The 17,377-nt window shown below is 37.3% G+C and overlaps 1 non-coding gene and 1 pseudogene across 1 annotated transcript; one reads left to right on the forward strand and one right to left on the reverse strand.

Annotated features, from left to right (window-relative positions):
• Positions 1-1,299: 1,299 nt before the first annotated feature.
• Positions 1,300-17,377, reverse strand: part of LOC146929568 (uncharacterized) — a 38,898-nt pseudogene continuing 22,820 nt past the window's right edge.
• LOC146929569 (small nucleolar RNA R71) lies at positions 8,305-8,411 on the forward strand. Its single transcript, XR_015009155.1, has one exon. It is a non-coding gene; the product is annotated as a small nucleolar RNA R71 (small nucleolar RNA).

Here is a 17,377-nt window from a genome sequence, read left to right on the forward strand (position 1 = left end):
CCTTTTATAGGGAGAGTTTGTAACAAAAAACGAGTGACTTGGGGATTAAGTCTGCTTAATCCTTAAGCAAACGCGTTTTGTTTCTTAATTGGATATATCCGGAAGTTTCTGGATATGCTTTTGGATCGGGTCGGATCGTAACAAATTTATTTGTTACGCGTAGCGCTTACGGATAATGATTAAATTAATTAATTAATTAATTTAACATTTTCAAGTGACAAAAAAAATATATATCAATTTTTTTAAGCGTTCACCCGTTCACAAAATTGGGTACCCCAAGGGCACACCCTTGGAGGTCACTTTTCCCATATATAAACACTTACTAGTTGGGGTGACCCTTCAATGTGGGACATTTTTAAGTCACACCCACACACTAGTTTTTTTCCATAGTGTTTTTCTTTCCAATTTTCTTCACTAGAATTAACTAGTGTTCCAACAGAACTGATCACTCCTTCTTAATGCGTTTAGCCAGTGTGTTTGGTTGTGCGGTGGAAATAATTGATTTTGATAGAATTGATTTTGTAGAATTGATTTTGATTAAAAGTGAGTTGAGTGAAACATGATTTATGTTTGGACACCTTTACGATAGAAGTGATTTACATGAAAAATGTTGTTTGACTATTTTGTGTCAAAATTGATTTTGGTTGTGTAAATGACCAAAATGGGTTTTTGTATTTGTGTGCATTTAAAATATATTTCATTTAAAATTTCTACAAATGTCATTTTCATTTTTAGTTAGTTATTTAATTTTATGTTACTTTATTAAATTTAATACAATTTTAATAAAATCTATACAGCAATAGTAAAATTATTGGGCTTCAAAAATCATACAGGCATTTAATTAAGAAAGGTTTTTTTACGGGCATTCATACAGCAAGAAACACAAATACTTCACAACAAAAAAACACCGATAAAAAAAAAACCTGTGTCTTCTTCCTTGAGTTTTCTGCAACACACAAAAATAAAATAAAAAATTACAGCAAAAAAAACGCAGGCAACAATCAACACTGAGATGGAGTAACAGAGATCTGTTAAGGAAGGGATCTGTCAAATATTAAAAGGTATGTGAATGATTCAATGGTAAAATAGACAAATGGGTGTTGTGTAATCCGCGTTAGATAGACTCGATTTCTAAAAGCTAGGGAGAGCAGCTTCTCTTAGAATCGATTTTGAAGAGGAAACCGTACGGCGGCGGTAAGGTGTTGGTGGAAAACCAAACACGTTGAAATAGCGTTTCATGAATGGGACTCGCGTTTGAGCATTCTCGCCGTGTAACCAAACACAGACAATGGAAGACAACTACGTTGGATTACAATCATCAGATGCAACATTGCCTTCACATTTCTCAGCAAATAAACGTTTCGCAGGAGTGCAGCTCCCAACCTGATCCAAACCATTTTCACCGCACGCAGAGAAAGATTCCTGTTGAAATGAAAAGAAACCTAGGGTAGAATATGGAAGTAGAAGTGGCATGAAAGATTAGTATCACACAACTGAAACAAACAGATGGTAAAATCCTTTCTATTTATTTCTCTACCACCATTGATCCTAATCATGTAGTATAAGCTATTAGATTTGCATTCCTAACTTTTGTGTTTTCTTATGCTTTGGTACATTTTGAGCTAAAGCACTTTATAATTACTAATGCAGAATTCAATGACCAGATTTATTTGTATTTTAATCATATAATATTTCATCAGTCATAAAATATATGTCACTTTAACACTTGATACACGAATTAAAAAAATATAGTTATTTTATATAGAAAACATAAAGTATATCTTATTAAGAAAATTGCTCTCTATAAACTTATTTCTTTCAAAACTTAATAACATTAAGTATAAAGCTATGCTAACATATTGCTAAAATACATTCCATCACAGTAAAAAAAAATCTACTGCCATCTAAGTCTAGAGAACAACCGATCTTTATTTCAATTCTTAGCATGATATTACTTCCATTAAGAGACCTCATCCTATTTTTGCTTACATATCCTACACATGCATTCCTATGCTATCCTATACATAGATTAAAATCATTTGAAAGAATAATGTTGACATACCAAAGGAATGGGAACTGATTTCAAGCATTCAGCGAAAGAAGTCATCTTTTCAAGTTTCACTGACTGAGTTGGGTTATCGTAGACAATGTTCTATCACAATATAATGGAAAACGAAACAGCAGTCGGAAAAAAATATATAACCAAATCAATTGAACCTACTGCCACTTGAATAAATCATGCTAATCGAACTCATCCGAATCAAATATTAAGGCAATGACTACTCACTAAAAACATGCAGAAATTAAACTATGCATCATGGAAAAATTCAGATTTGAATTTTAATCATTTTAGTCCTCATTAGTGTAGCTAACATAAGGAGCGGCGTGAAAGTTCGGTGTCACGCCATTCAAACAAATTATAAGCACTTTTCCATCTAAGCCTAGATAATAGCCCAACTTTATTTCAATTCTAAACATGATATTACTTCCATCAGGAGACCTCATCCTATTTTTGCTTACCTATCCTACACATGCATTCCTCTGCTATCCTATACATAAATTAAAATCTTTTGAAAAAATAATGTTAACATACCATAGGAATGGGAACTGATTTCAAGCATTCAGCGGAAGAAGTCATCTTCTCAAGTTTCACTGACTGAGTTGGATTATTGCAGACAATGTTCTACCACAATACAATGAAAAACGAAACAACAGTTAGAAAAAAATAAATAACCAAATCAATTGAACCTACTGACACTTGAATAAATCATGTTTATTGATAGAGCCAAACCGCAAGTGCACGGCCTATCGAAGTAATAGTAGTAAGTAAAAGTATCGTTCCGCTAGGGAGTTGTTCAACTTAATTAACCTTTAGTGAATGATTAGAGGGAGAGAAAGTTTAATAAAAAGGGGTTTTGATTGCTGAAGGTAAAAACAATATTAATAAAAAGCCTCGGGATCATTGGTTCATCATAATGACAAATCCTTCACTAGACAAGACCTAAACATCTAATTTCATGGTTTACACACTAATTTCTAAAGACCGGTTTCACTTAGCCCCTCACCTTTCCGATGAAAGTCCGGTGAGAGTTTACTTCTAGCAACCAAGACTATTTCGCTGACATGATTACTAGAAGATGCATAGAGGATTGAAACTACTCTGTCTCAATAATTGCAAAGACTATTTCACTGTTTTGCAATTATTGTCTAGATTCACTTGTTCCAACATCAAGACTCCGCTCTCGCTTTATGAATTGATGTTTGAGATGATGGATTAACGATTATCAAACCCTCCGCTTTCGCTTCCACAGTTTGATAATTGTTAATCCACGTTAAGACGGTGAATCTAGATTAGAAATTAGGGTTACATAGAAATTAGGGTTTAGGCTTGTTTTGTTTAGGATTGAGTCATTAGACTCCCCAACAATCCCAAGACGAAGAAGTCTACTCACTCATGTTCATCGTAGACATGGGGGAAGAAGAGAGAAAAACAGTAAAATAAATTGCAAAGAAAGTAAAAGGAAAATAAAGACTTTTTATTGAAATAATACTTGAAATAAACAAGGTAAAAGGTGAATGTTTATGGTGGAGAGCTACTCTATTTATAGCTTTACAATCGACTTAGAAACTAAGCAACTAAAGGGATAAAACGGTAAAGCTGCAACAGGTTAACTTGGGCCCGAAGAAAAAGCAGCAAAACAGGATCTGGGGACGGGCACGGCCGTGCCACATGTTGGCACGGACCGTGCCAAGCTTCTGAGTATGAGGGAACATATTTTTGTCCCGTATCTTCGTATTCTTGCGCTGTATTTGCTCCAGTCCTCTTTCTTTCGCTCCAAGGCACCTTCCACCATATATTCATTCCTAAAATAAAATAAAAGACAATTTAAAGTAAAATATTCTAAAAGGAAATAAAATGCAATATAATTAAATCAAATCTTATTTAAAACTAAACTAAATAAAGCATTAAAATAGACTAATCTATGACTCATCAAACTCCCCCACACTTGAATCCTTGTTTGTCCTCAAGTAAAAGGCAATAGACATAGCAGCAACAAAAGATTTATTCATGGCAATATTAAGAACACATGTCTCAAAAGAAAGGCTTTGCTTCAAGTACACTAATTACAATTTCAAATACTTCTCATGAACCTATTCTACCCAACATCAAGTCTCAAGTGAGTGTGTGTGTGCAGTCCAACCCTTTTCTTGCTCCTGTATAAGACAGATATTATGAGGAATAGGTTCTATCCTTAATGGTAAAGTAACCGAAAAAAAAGTCCTTTCTTCATTTCATATAAGAGTGATGGGAATTTAAGTTAATATCAAATTAGATTAACAATTAAGCACAAGGGGCTGCAGATGCTTAGGGGCTATCTATCCTCGTAGGAAGTCTTCTCGGATGTAATTGTCCTTTCCCCCTAGATTCAAAATCACCCTAAGCAGTGCTGCAAAATTTTATTTGTTTCATCTCCGCGTAGGAAGTCTTTTTGGATGTAATTGTCCTTTCCCCCTAGCATGGATGAGTTTGTTTCATTATAAGTTCAAATTAGGGAGTCACCGTCACAATTAGGAAGTTAGGGATTGTCCTTTCCCCCACATGTTGGTGTCATTCTCCCGCCCCATTATAACTTTAACAATTTAAGAATATAACAATAAGGCACAATTGATTAATTTCCCACACAAACTTATACTACTTTTACTCTAAAGACTTTAAAGGGTCTAAGTTAACACTAAAGATAGAACGTGTTCCTTAAAATACCTATTCATACACTTGCTCAAAGATTGCAACCGGGTGCTTTTCTCATTGGAGATTTTCACAATAAAACAAGACATGGGTATAGCAAGATCATAAGAAACACAAGAAACTACTTTCATGTACAAGAAGCAACCTAAAGAAGAGACAAAACAAAAATTTTCATGCCAATTTTTTTACATTAAAAACAAGCTACTAGTCATGCCTTTCACTATAAAAACAAAACAAAAGAATAAAGTTCAAGGGAGTTTGGACACTACGACTATAGACACTTTATTAGCCCCCCCCCCCCCCCCCCCCCACACACACACACACACTTAGGGGAAGCATTGTCCTCAATGATTCAAAAGAAAAGAAATTAAAAGAGAAGAAGAAGTAGAAGAAGAAGAAAGAAGGAGTAGAAGAAGAGTAGTAGAGAGAGAGAGAGAAGAGAAGGGAAGAGAGGAAGAGGAAATCTCACAATTTATTGAGGTCCATAAGGAGGACCTTGAAGTTGGAGGTTTTGCATCATCCGTCGAAGCATTTCATTGTTTTCATTGTTCACACGGTTGCCTCTTTGGACATTGTTTCGAAGCCCAGATAACTCAACACCTTGCCTTTGTTGCTCGGTGCTCATCCTCTCGATCTCATTGTGAATCCATGCCCATCTTTGTTGTTCATCAAGTCCACCGGTTTCATGGCCATGGTGCCCCTCTTGGTGCAAGTTAGCACCTTATCCCATGTCATGGTGCAAGTTAGCACCGTCTCCTTCATCCATCTTGCTGCTCTAGAACCTGCACATCATCAACATACAACCAATTTTCTTCCACCTCGGTGGTAGTCCGAGATGGGTTAGGAAGTAAAAACAAGATAGGCACATTTAGCTTGAGTTGGTAATGGAGGGGTGGACGTTGTTTAATGAAGTTCATAGCAATGAGGGTATCTATGTTGAGTCTATTGTTTCCCTCAATTGGTTTGATTCCCTCATCTTCACCTACTCCAAAACACCTAGCTATGTATGTAATGATGCCACCCACTACTATGTCTCCCTTACCGGCTGGTTTATTACCTAAGAAGTCTAGGTAATCAATCAAATAGAAACATGTGTTGACGGGGTGGTTGTTGAGCATTGCCCATAACATGAACAACTCATCGGTTCTAGTATTTCCTAGCTCGGTTCTACCCCAAATAGTGCAAGCCATTACCCTTTGGAGGTACCTAAGTACGGGGTTGTGGATGTTTCTAGCTTTGTTGGCTCTAGGAACATAGTTGGAAACGCCGGTGATACGTGTCCAAAAAGCAGCTGGGTCATAGTTATCCGGTTTTAGGCTAGGATCCCAATGATCATGAATATATCCTTCATTTGCAAAATCTAAGGCCTCACAAAAGTGCTGAAATGACATGTCATAATCAATATTCATCAACCGGAAAACAACTCTATGGTTAGGGTTATCAAAATCCAACTTATCTTTAGTGAAAACAATTGAGCTTAAAAATTCATAAGTGAAATTTTCATAACCCCGCATAGGTTTCAGCAAATCAGACCAACCTAATTTTCCTATCAACCTAGAAACATCATCAAAAAGCTCTAGCACATCCAAAGTATTGGGATCAGGATAACGAGAAGGATGCAAGGGTTTAAAGATTAGAAGTTTATACCTATCCCTTTGTGAGTTGTCCTTAAACTTGATCCCATGATTCTTGACTTGTGCTTGCTTCTTTGAGGGAGGTCCTCCTTGAGATCTTGCTGGTTCCTTGCCACTTCTCCTTGAAGCCATTCCTTTGACCTTGGGTTGACTTTTCAGTTTTGGTGAAGGGTAGGGTTTGTGTTTAGTAAGGTTTATGGGTTTGGTTATGAAGATTGGTTGTGAATTTGTGGTTTTTAGGTTAGGTTTTGATTGAATAGGGTTTTGATGAATTATGAGTTTGGGTGGTGAAAGTTGTTTTTGAGTGAAGTTTGTGATTGATTTGTAGAAGAATTGAATTGGTTTGGTGGAGTTTTGATGGAGATATGAAGGTTTGAGGTTTGATGGTTATGGAGGTTTTAGAGAGAAGTTTGAAGGTAGAGAGAGGTTGGTGTTTGAGAATGAAGGAAGAAGAAGAAAAATTTTGTGTTATAGGAGGTGCAGGGATCGGGCACGGCCGTGCCACCTATTGGTACGGGCCGTGCCAACTTACTGGAGTTTTGGCATGGTTTTGGTTGAATCATCTGGCACGGCTGTGCCAACCTTAGCACGGGTCGTGCCAACCTTCTGGACATAGGGGGTTCAAAATTTTCAATTTTTCTCGAATCATACTCGGACAATTACCTACAAAACACTTAAAACAAAGGAAAACAAACAAAATAAAGCAATTAAATGCGTGGGTTGCCTCCCACGAAGCGCTTGTTTAGAGTCACTAGCTTGACGGTTAGAAGGTGGTTTTAACTATCCTATACCCAATCTCTCACTAAGGGATAATGGCAACAAACTAACATGCTCTCCCAAATCACACATGGCTTTCTCAAATGTTTTATATCCTATGACACAAGGTATGGAAAATCTCTCTGGATCCTTAAGTTTAGGTGGCAATTTGTTTGGAAGTATTTCAATAAAATTTCTAAATTGCTCATCCAACTTGGATTTAGCAAACTCTTGTGTTAAAGGAATTTTAGGCTCATGAGACGGTGAAACAAATGGCTTGTCATTCTCTGCTATAGCTTTCTCACTTTGAGGCTTATCACTCCCTATCTCTCCTTCATTGTTCTTAATTTTCACAACGGGGTCCTCTAGTTTGCTACCATCCCTAAAAATAATAGCACTTATATGGTCTTTGGGGTTGGTTTCGGTTTGGCCTAGAAGGACTTCAGAGGTTTGAGGGGGAGTAGCCAGCTGTTGGGGTACTTGAGAAGTCTGAGTCTCTATCATCTTACTGTGAGTAACTATGGAGTCTACGTTCAATGTATGTTTGGCAAGAGAGTCCTTCAAAAATTCAGTTTGGTTTTTAAACTCTTGGAGCTGCTCAGATTGATTTATAAGAAAATTTTCTAAAAAAAGTTCCAAGCTGGATTTTTGAGGGACTATTTGGCTGTTTGCATAACTGAGTGGTGTTGTTTCTTGTCCAAAAAGATTTTGAGGGGTTTGAAAAAAAATTTGGTTATTTTAAACCCTTGATTATATTCAGCATAGTTTACTTGCTCAGGACTTCTAACAACACTACCTAGTTGGCAATCAATGCCAATATGGCCAAATACACCACAAACTTCACAAAGAGGTGATACAGGGGCAGGTGTGACAGCACTAGTATTTATTTTATCAAATTTTTGTGAGAGTGCGTCAACTTTAGCAGCTAGATGATCAAGGGAAGAATTTTCATACATACCTACCTCTTTCTGAGAGGGTGAATGAGCAACATTAGTGGTGTCCCTTCCGTAGGTCCACTGATAGTGGTTTTGTGCCATGTCCTCGATCAAAGCATATGCTTCTGTGTATGTTTTGTTCATCAAAGCTCCACCTGCAGCTGCATCAACATAAGTCTTTGTGGGATACAAAAGACAATTATAAAAAATGTGAATAATAAGCCAGTTCTTTAAACCATGATGGGGACAAAGTCTAAGCATTTCTTTGAAACGCTCCCACACATCGTAAAGAGATTCTCCATCTTTTTGAGTGAATTGTGTGATTCGATTCCTTAATTGAACTGTTTTAGAATAGGGGAAGAATCGGGCAAGAAAAGTTTCCTTCATTTGATGCCATGAAGTGATAGAACCAAGTTTCAATGAATTAAACCAAGCACTAGCTCTCCCCCCTAAGGAAAAAGGAAAGTAGTGCAGCCTTACGACCTCTTGGTTTGCATTCACGGTTCCACTGAGTCTTAAAAAAGTTGAAATATGAAAATTCGGATCCTCAGTGGGTGATCCGAAAAATTGATTTTGCTGCACTAACTCAATAAGTGCATGTTCTATTTCAAAATTGTCATCAACCGTTGGGTACACAATAGCATCGTATGACTCAATTGAAGATGGGATTGCATACTCTATGAGAGTGCATTCCTTAGCCATATCGTTATTATCTTCCCAAGAAGTTAAAGGCAAAAGAAGAAATAGAAAAAGAAAGAATAAACAAAAAGATTTTTTTTTATATATAAAATAAAATAAAATAAAGAGAAAGATTTTTTTTTATATGAAGTAAAATAAAATAAGGAAAAAGATATATATATATATATATATATATATATATATATATATATATATATTTTCAGTCTAATCACTATTAAAAAGTTAATCAAATTGCAACAACTCCCCGGCAACGGCGCCAAAAACTTGATAGAGCCAAACCGCAAGTGCACAGCCTATCGAAGTAATAGTAGTAAGTAAAAGTATCGTTCTGCTAGGGAGTTATTCAACTTAATTAACCTTTAGTGAATGATTAGAGGGAGAGAAAGTTTAATAAAAAGGGGTTTTGATTGCTGAAGGTAAAAACAATATTAATAAAAAGCCTCGGGATCATTGGTTCATCATAATGACAAATCCTTCACTAGACAAGACCTAAACATCTAATTTCATGGTTTACACACTAATTTCTAAAGACCGGTTTCCCTTAGCCCCTCACATTTCCGATGAAAGTCCGGTGAGAGTTAACTTCTAGCAACCAAGCCTATTTCGCTGACATGATTACTAGAAGATGCATAGAGGATTGAAACTACTCTTTGTCTCAATAATTGCAAAGACTATTTCACTGTTTTGCAATTATTGTCTAGATTCACTTGTTCCGACATCAAGACTCCGTTCTCGCTTTATGAATTGATGTTTGGGATGATGGATTAACGATTATCAAACCCTCCACTTTCGCTTCCACAGTTTGATAATTGTTAATCCACGTTAAGACGGTGAATCTAGATTAGAAATTAGGGTTACATAGAAATTAGGGTTTAGGCTTGTTTTGTTTAGGATTGAGTCATTAGACTCCCCAACAATCCAAAGACGAAGAAGTCTACTCACTCATGTTCATCGTAGACATGGGGGAAGAAGAGAGAAAAACAGTAAAATAAATTGCAAAGAAAGTAAAAGGAAAACAAAGACTTTTTATTGAAATAATACTTGAAATAAACAAAGTAAAAGGTGAATGTTTATGGTGGAGAGCTACTCTATTTATAGCTTTACAATCGACTTAGAAACTAAGCAACTAGGGATAAAACGGTAAAGCTGCAACAGGGTAACTTGGGCCCGAAGAAAAAGCAGCAAAACAGGATCTGGGGACGGGCACGGCCGTGCCACATGTTGGCACGGGCCGTGCCAAGCTTCTGAGTATGAGGGAACATATTTTTGTCCCGTATCTTCGTATTCTTGCGCTGTATTTGCTCCAGTCCTCTTTCTTTCGCTCCAAGGCACCTTCCACCATATATTCATTCCTAAAATAAAATAAAAGACAATTTAAAGTAAAATATTCTAAAAGGAAAAAAAATGCAATATAATTAAATCAAATCTTATTTAAAACTAAACTAAATAAAGCATTGAAATAGACTAATCTATGACTCATCATTTATCGAACTCAATCGAATCAAATATTAAGGCAATAACTACATACCGTAGGAACGGGAATTGTTTTTGAACATTCAACATAAGCACTCATCTTCTCAAGTTAGGATGATTGAGTTGGATTATTGTAGACCATATTCTATAACAATGCAGTGGATAACCAAACATAAGTCAGAAATAAATAAATAGGCAAATCAATTATAAATAGAATAGCACAACAAGCAAGTGCAATGAACCTCATCAACCTCTTGCACCTGTGGCTGGATTTCATTAGGATGAAGGTGGCACTTAATTTTCTGAATAACAGCAGGATCAGAGGAAAAACCTAGCACAAATGATTGAGGATAATATGGTTACACGCAATGTAAACTCAAGGCCAAGCAAGTTGTCTAAATGTTTGGGATATATCTTAGGGTCATCTTCACCAACCTTCATAAACAAACATGATTACAAAAGTTATAATTCGTATAAACAATATTGAAAGTGTTGGTGTAAGACCTAGAGGCCAATAGTTTATGTTAAACTTTATCTTATGTATCATGACTTTTATTATTGAATATTATATGGCACTCTTTATTATATTTGTGTAATGTTAATAAAGTCCTTAGAATATACAGTTCGTTGTCATACCCTAATTTTGGACCTAAAAATACTTGTTCAAAATGTTTTTCATCTCTGGTATGGTCTTTGACCTTTAAAAGATTGCCAATTTGTTATTGTTTTACACTGATATTTTACCCTGCTTTATCTTCCAATTTTGCTTTAAAAGATCTTTTTAATTGTGATTTTGTCTATGCTTTCTTGCATTTCAAGCCATCCAAAAGGTTTTTCTTGCACGCCAAGTCATTTGAAATTGTCTCTGATCAATTGCATATTTCTCTGCATTTTATTTCAATGTTAATTGCAAAAATTCGTGAAAAAGGGCATTTTATTCATTACCTGCATTCAAACTCATTTTAATCCCTGTAAATGGTCTCTCAGGCTTTTCAATTTGTTTGTATAGATCCTTGTTTCAATTCCATGTTAAAATCCATTTCAAAAATTGCATTTGAGTCATTTTGAGTCAGTTTAGTCCCTAGGGGCATTTTGGTCATTTCACATAAAATTTTGACAGAGAGAGGTTACTTTGAAGTACCTCATTTGGTAGTTGTTTCATTTTAGTCCTTGTGTCGATTTTATTTTTTGGTTTCACTTTACGTTTATTTCAAATTACTTTTTTTACCCAATTTTTGTTTAATTACATTTTAGTCCTTTTGTGCTTAATTTTTAGTCCTTTAGTCTTTGTTTAGTCCAATTCATCTGCAGGGGACACGTGTCAGCAATCCAATGGTCCAGCAGTCAATTCATCAGCCTATAAAGCTGGTCAAAGAGGGTCAAAATTAACCACCGTCTAACAAACTCCAACCACCCTAACTACCTCATTCCACCACCTCTCACCACCATAACAGCACAAAACCACCACAAATCCACCGTCTAGCTTCACAACCGATTCATACAACTACAAAAAAACTCAACCAGATTCATCAATTCACAACTCAAACCTTCGCAAATCCGATTCTCACGTAAGCAAATTCATCCACAAATCTCGCTACGGTACTCATCAGGGTCGTGAATCAACAAATGTGGATTATCTTTGCAAACTCAGAGATTTGGATTCAGAAAGAAGAGGGAGGACAAACTGAACGCAGCAAAGAAGAGGGGAAGAAGACTTGGATTCTAGAAGTTTTCCGTTCACTCCTTATTCTCCGATCTGAAAACGGTAACTAATCCCTCTTCTTTCAACTTTTATTGATCACATGCTGTTGTGTGTTTATTTCAAAAAATCCGAACCTGAAACTTGTAGATCTAGAGATTTTGGTGTTTTTCGAAAACCTGACACCAGATTAAGAAAGAGGAGGACGAACCGGAGCTTTTGGTATAAAAAGTTTGCGTAAAAGACACTCCGGTGCGGCGGCGCTACGGCCGACCACCGCGCTGGAGGTGCTCCGGTCATCTTCTTGTTTCAGTTCCGGCGTGTCTGTGTTTCTAGAGCGGGAAGAGAGAAGAAGATAGTTTAGTGAGAGAAAGAAGGGTTGAGAATGAATACAAAACTGGTTCTGGCTTTTATATAGCCTAGCAACCGAACCGGACCCTCCATGACCCGCTCCAACCCGGCCTGTTCGTTTTGAGCCCATAACTGCTTTTCCCCGTTGCTGCGTGTTGTTGCTGTATACACCCCCCTTCTCGTGCTGTTTAACTATTTCTTGACTGTTCACACCCCCCTGTTTGATTGATTCTTGCACCAAAATTTTCTAAAAATTTGCAATGCTTTTTCTTGTTAATTCTAGTTGTTTTTGCATTAGTACATGATTAATTTGGACCTAAAAAATGTGGAAAATGTATTGATTTCTTTGTTAACCCAATAATGTTCATTTTGTCAAAGTATTGTGAAAGAGATCCAAATTAATGATGCACTTCTTGCATAGTTTTTCTTGTGTGTTTCTTGAATTTGTGCATGCTGAATTCTACCCCCAAAACATGAAAAATATATGTGAATTTGCTTGTGATTTTTGGTGCCTTTTGTCAATGTTTGGGAAGTTTTTTTTTTTTTTTTTTTTTTTTGCGTGTTGTGATTCCCATATTTTGCCTCATGATGATTGATACTTGATGAATGAGTTTTATGACATGTTTGTCTTTAGTTTAGTATATTTGGTGTTGTTTGTGATGTATGGTATTAGTTTCTTTCTTTACAAGTCGTGTGAGTTGTTGTTTGTGAATAGTAAGTGTAAAATAGGTCTAAAATGCATCATATTTGCTTAGTTTAATACTTTCCTCTAAATCCTCATTGTCAAAACTGAATTAAAACCTATGAAAATTTGTTGAAATGGGAGGATTAGGAGTCATGTATTGGCTTTGCTTTTGTGATTAAATTTTAGGTATATTTTACCTTTGTTTTTGGTGTATTTTGAAGTCTTTTTTGTGATGTTTACTTGCTTATATTTTTCACCATATTACACCTTGTGCTACTAATCTTCTACTTCTTGTTTCATACACTCCATAAGCATCTCATCCTCCATCTTATATCCTTAGCTTTTATTTCTTGCACTTTAGATTTTGCCAAGACTTAGCATGTAAAAACCTAGGGATTTTGTAATTTTCTTTATGCTTTTAATTTCTTGCAAGGAGTAGTATGTAAACTAGGACCCGATGTAAAGGACAATGGACTCTAATGATGTACACCGACACAAGCACCGACACATGCACACACATCACATGGATACTTTAGATGTATGCTTAGGGAATATATGCTTTAGACGTATGCTTAGGAATCACGATACTTAGAAAAAATTCTCTTTTCCAAAAAACATGAACAACTTCACTCAAATAATTTTCCAAAGAAACCTTGGGATCAAAATCCCATTGAATTTTCCCTTTATTTTCTTAAACAAAACCTTAATGAATTTTAATCATACTTAGGCTTTTTTTGCAAAATGACTAATTCCACCTCACATTTTCCAAATCTTATGCCCTTGATGCCTCTCTCTCTTATTCTTCAAAATTCCATTTTCAAAATTAAAATCAACCAACAAAAACAAAAACATTTTTTTGAAAGAGAACTACATGGATTTTGATCCCTTAAAAGGGTATGTAGGCAAAAAGTCAAAACTTCTCCAATTCCAATAAAACAAAAATTCAAACACATTCTTCTCCCTCCAATTCTTGACCTAGTAAACCCTTAGGTGTAAATAACGTTTTCAAATAGCATTTAAAAATAAAGCGCGCGCGTAGAAAGTAAAGACGGTTCCTATAGAATACTATAGTCGTTGTGGGTGCCTAACACCTTCCCATGACGAAAACAACTCCTGGACCTCGATTCTCAAGGGTTTTTTTTTCTTATTTTTCCCTTCCCAAGAAAAAATGAGATATCAAAGGTTAAAAAGGTTCAAACTTAATCAATGTTTGACACCCGAAAAACCAAGATAAAACAGCTGGCGACTTCACGGGGAGATTTGACAGTTATGCCTAGTCTTTATTTTCATGCTTACGCTTTTTGTTTGAGAAATGATAAATGGACACAAATATTTTGACACAAAAAAGACACCATGGATAGTTTTGACATTTCAACAATAAAACAAGGGCAATTTAGTCAAAACACAGCCAGCCCTCTTCTTTCTCTTCTCTGCGTACTTTCTCAGTTCTCACTGTTGTTTCAATCCTCCTTCCGTTTCTTCCCTCACCGTCCCTTCCAGATTCTCCACCCCCAATCCTTCCTCTGCCGCCGCATTATTCAGCGGTACTTTCTCCTCTCCTCATCGGCGTCATTCATCACCATCGTCGGTCATCGTCTCCTTTATCCATCACCAACGTCGTCGACAGAATCTTCGTCGCTGGTCATCTCTTCGACGGGGACGACGGCGATGATCGGAATGAGTGAATTTATTCAGATCTGCCATCATTGAACAGTTTACAGGGAAGGGAAGTTGAAGAGTGTACAGAGAAGGGAAGAGAAAGGAAGGAAAGATTGTTGCAACCGTGTACAGGGAAGGAAAGAACAACGGTTTGCAGTTGGTGTTCAAATCCGAGTTGATTGTGGTCGGACGAAAGGACGGTGGTCGGAGCTGTGGTGAGAGAGACACGGTCGTGAGAGTGTCGCAGAAGAGAGAAAGAAAGAAGGGAGAGAAAAAATGAAAAAAATGTATAAATACCGTATTAATGTACGGTGAACAATGTTTAGTGTCAAATTTGTGTTTGTATTTTGATGTTCAGTTATCATTTCTGTTTTTGTTTTTACTTACTTCTTTTATTTGCTTTCTTATGTGAATAAATGTTTAAATTCTTGCAAACGTGTGGGGGTGAGAATATTAAAGCCCTACACCCGGGCTGAGTGAACTTAGGATTTAGGGGGGGGGGGGTATAATCGACAATTCATTCTGAGGGTTGCCTCGTGTATTGGATTATGCGATCAATCCCACATAGCTGAGGCATTTTGGGGGTGATGTTGTCGGCGCGTGTTTGTCGCGTTTAGGCACTTTGCTTCCAATTGTTCTATGACGCTATGGACCGTAGATAACCGAACCCATCCATGGCCATTTTCTAGGATGTAGTGCGGAGGCTAAACCGAGTGTTTGTCTCGAGTTTTAGTCGTCACGCGATACTACACTCAAGTTAGACCTTCTTACGGATAATCATGGAGCGAGTGTTTGTCTCGTGGCACCATGATATACGTGAGAGAGGTTGCGACTTGGGAATTTTTTAGAACCCGGTTACTATTATCCAAAGCCCTAGATTCACCGGACATCGTGCCCACTCATGACTCCTTGACTTTGAATCTCAACCCACCATGTTCTCTCCGTACTTGAATGTGATCACGCATACATGCATACATGCATAAATCTTTTTTCCATGCATTTATCGAAGGGCTTAGACAAATTGAATTTGTAAACATTGTAGGAATGGGGAAGACTAAGTCCTACAAATTCATGGAGGTTGATTTGGCTAGTTTGAGAGATTTGGCACTCAAGGTCAAGGATCCGACCGGTTTCCGACGTCGTTACAGGGACTTACTTACTCTTCTCTGGACTAATGTGGATGAGAAGCTTGTGCACACTCTAGTGCAATTCTATGATCGGGATTATCGATGCTTCACTTTTCCCGACTTTCAGTTGGTGCCCACACTCGAGGCTTATTCTTGCTTGATAGATCTATCTATTGCCAAAGGGACACCTTTCACGGGTCTTGAGCATCCCCCTACTCCTTTGGTTATTGCCCGTGATCTCCATCTCAAGACCTCTGATGTCTCCAAGAATCTTGTCACTAAGGCTCACATCCGAGGGTTCGCTTCGAAGTATCTACTTGAGAAAGCCAATCTCAAAACCACTTGTCAGGACACTCTTGAGGCTATCCTTGCACTACTCATCTATGGGCTCATCCTCTTTCCAAATCTTGATGATTTCGTGGATATGAATGCTATTATGATCTTCCGCTCCAAGAATCCAGTTCCTACTTTGCTGGCTGACGCATACCATGCTATTCACGATCGATCTGGCAAGGGTCGTGGATACATTCTGTGCTGTGTACCTCTCCTCTACACGTGGTTTATTTCGCATCTTCCGAAGTCTTTCCATGATAATCCAGAGAATTGGACTATTTCACAGCGGATTATGGCTCTCACCCCTAACAAAGTGGTTTGGCTCACTCCCGCTGCCAGAGTCAAAGAAATTATCTTCGGTGGTGGTAAGTTTCTTAATGTACCTCTTCTTGGTACCCGAGGTGGAATCAACTATAACCCGGAACTCGCCTTGCGACAATTTGGTTTCCCGATGAAAGAGAATCCTATCTATCTTGCTACATCTCCTTATTTCTTCCATTACTCTAATGCTCCTACAGGAATAAGAGAAGATTTCATAGAGGCTTGGTCCAAGATTCAGAAGAAAGATATGAAACATATGGGTGTGAGATCCCGTATTGCTCATGAGGCCTATACTCAATGGGTAATAAACCAGGCTGAGAAGATTGGCATGTCTTACCCCGCCATGAGATATGTGTCTGCATCTATTCCAACCATGCCTTTGCCTCTACCTCGGCCTACTCAGGAGATGTATCAGGAGCATCTGGCTATGGAGAGCCGAGAGAAGCATCAATGGAAGGCCAGATACTATGATGCTGAGAATTTGATCATGACTTTGGATGGAAAGGATGAGCAAAAGACTCATGAGGTTTCGATGTTGAAAAGGGAGTTGGCTAAGGCTAGAAAAGAAATTGAAGAAAAAGATAAGTTGCTTATGAGGGATTCCAAGAGGGCTAGGGGGGCCCGTAACTTCTATGCCCGATATTGCAGCTACGAGTCTGAATCTGAGTCTGAGGATGATCGTTCCACTTCCTATGCTTGAGGATTTATGTTTCTTGTTGTCGTTTCCAGTTGTTGTTTATGTTGTTTTACATTTCAAAGTCTATCCCTTGGCTTAGCATTTCAAAGGGAATTATCGTGTAAGACCTTGTGATGTTTGCGTGTTTCGTCTGGTTATGATGTTTCAATTGTTTAGTAATGTTTACAAATTTCTAATTTATCTAAAACCCTTCGATAACACAAAAAAGAGTCTTTTTTGCATATGCATTTACACATTTCATGCATCATATGCATTCATTGG

This window comes from Medicago sativa, chromosome 4 (genome assembly GCF_051527215.1).
Source record: "Medicago sativa cultivar Bolivia chromosome 4, Bolivia_mono, whole genome shotgun sequence".
NCBI lineage: Eukaryota > Viridiplantae > Streptophyta > Magnoliopsida > Fabales > Fabaceae > Medicago > Medicago sativa.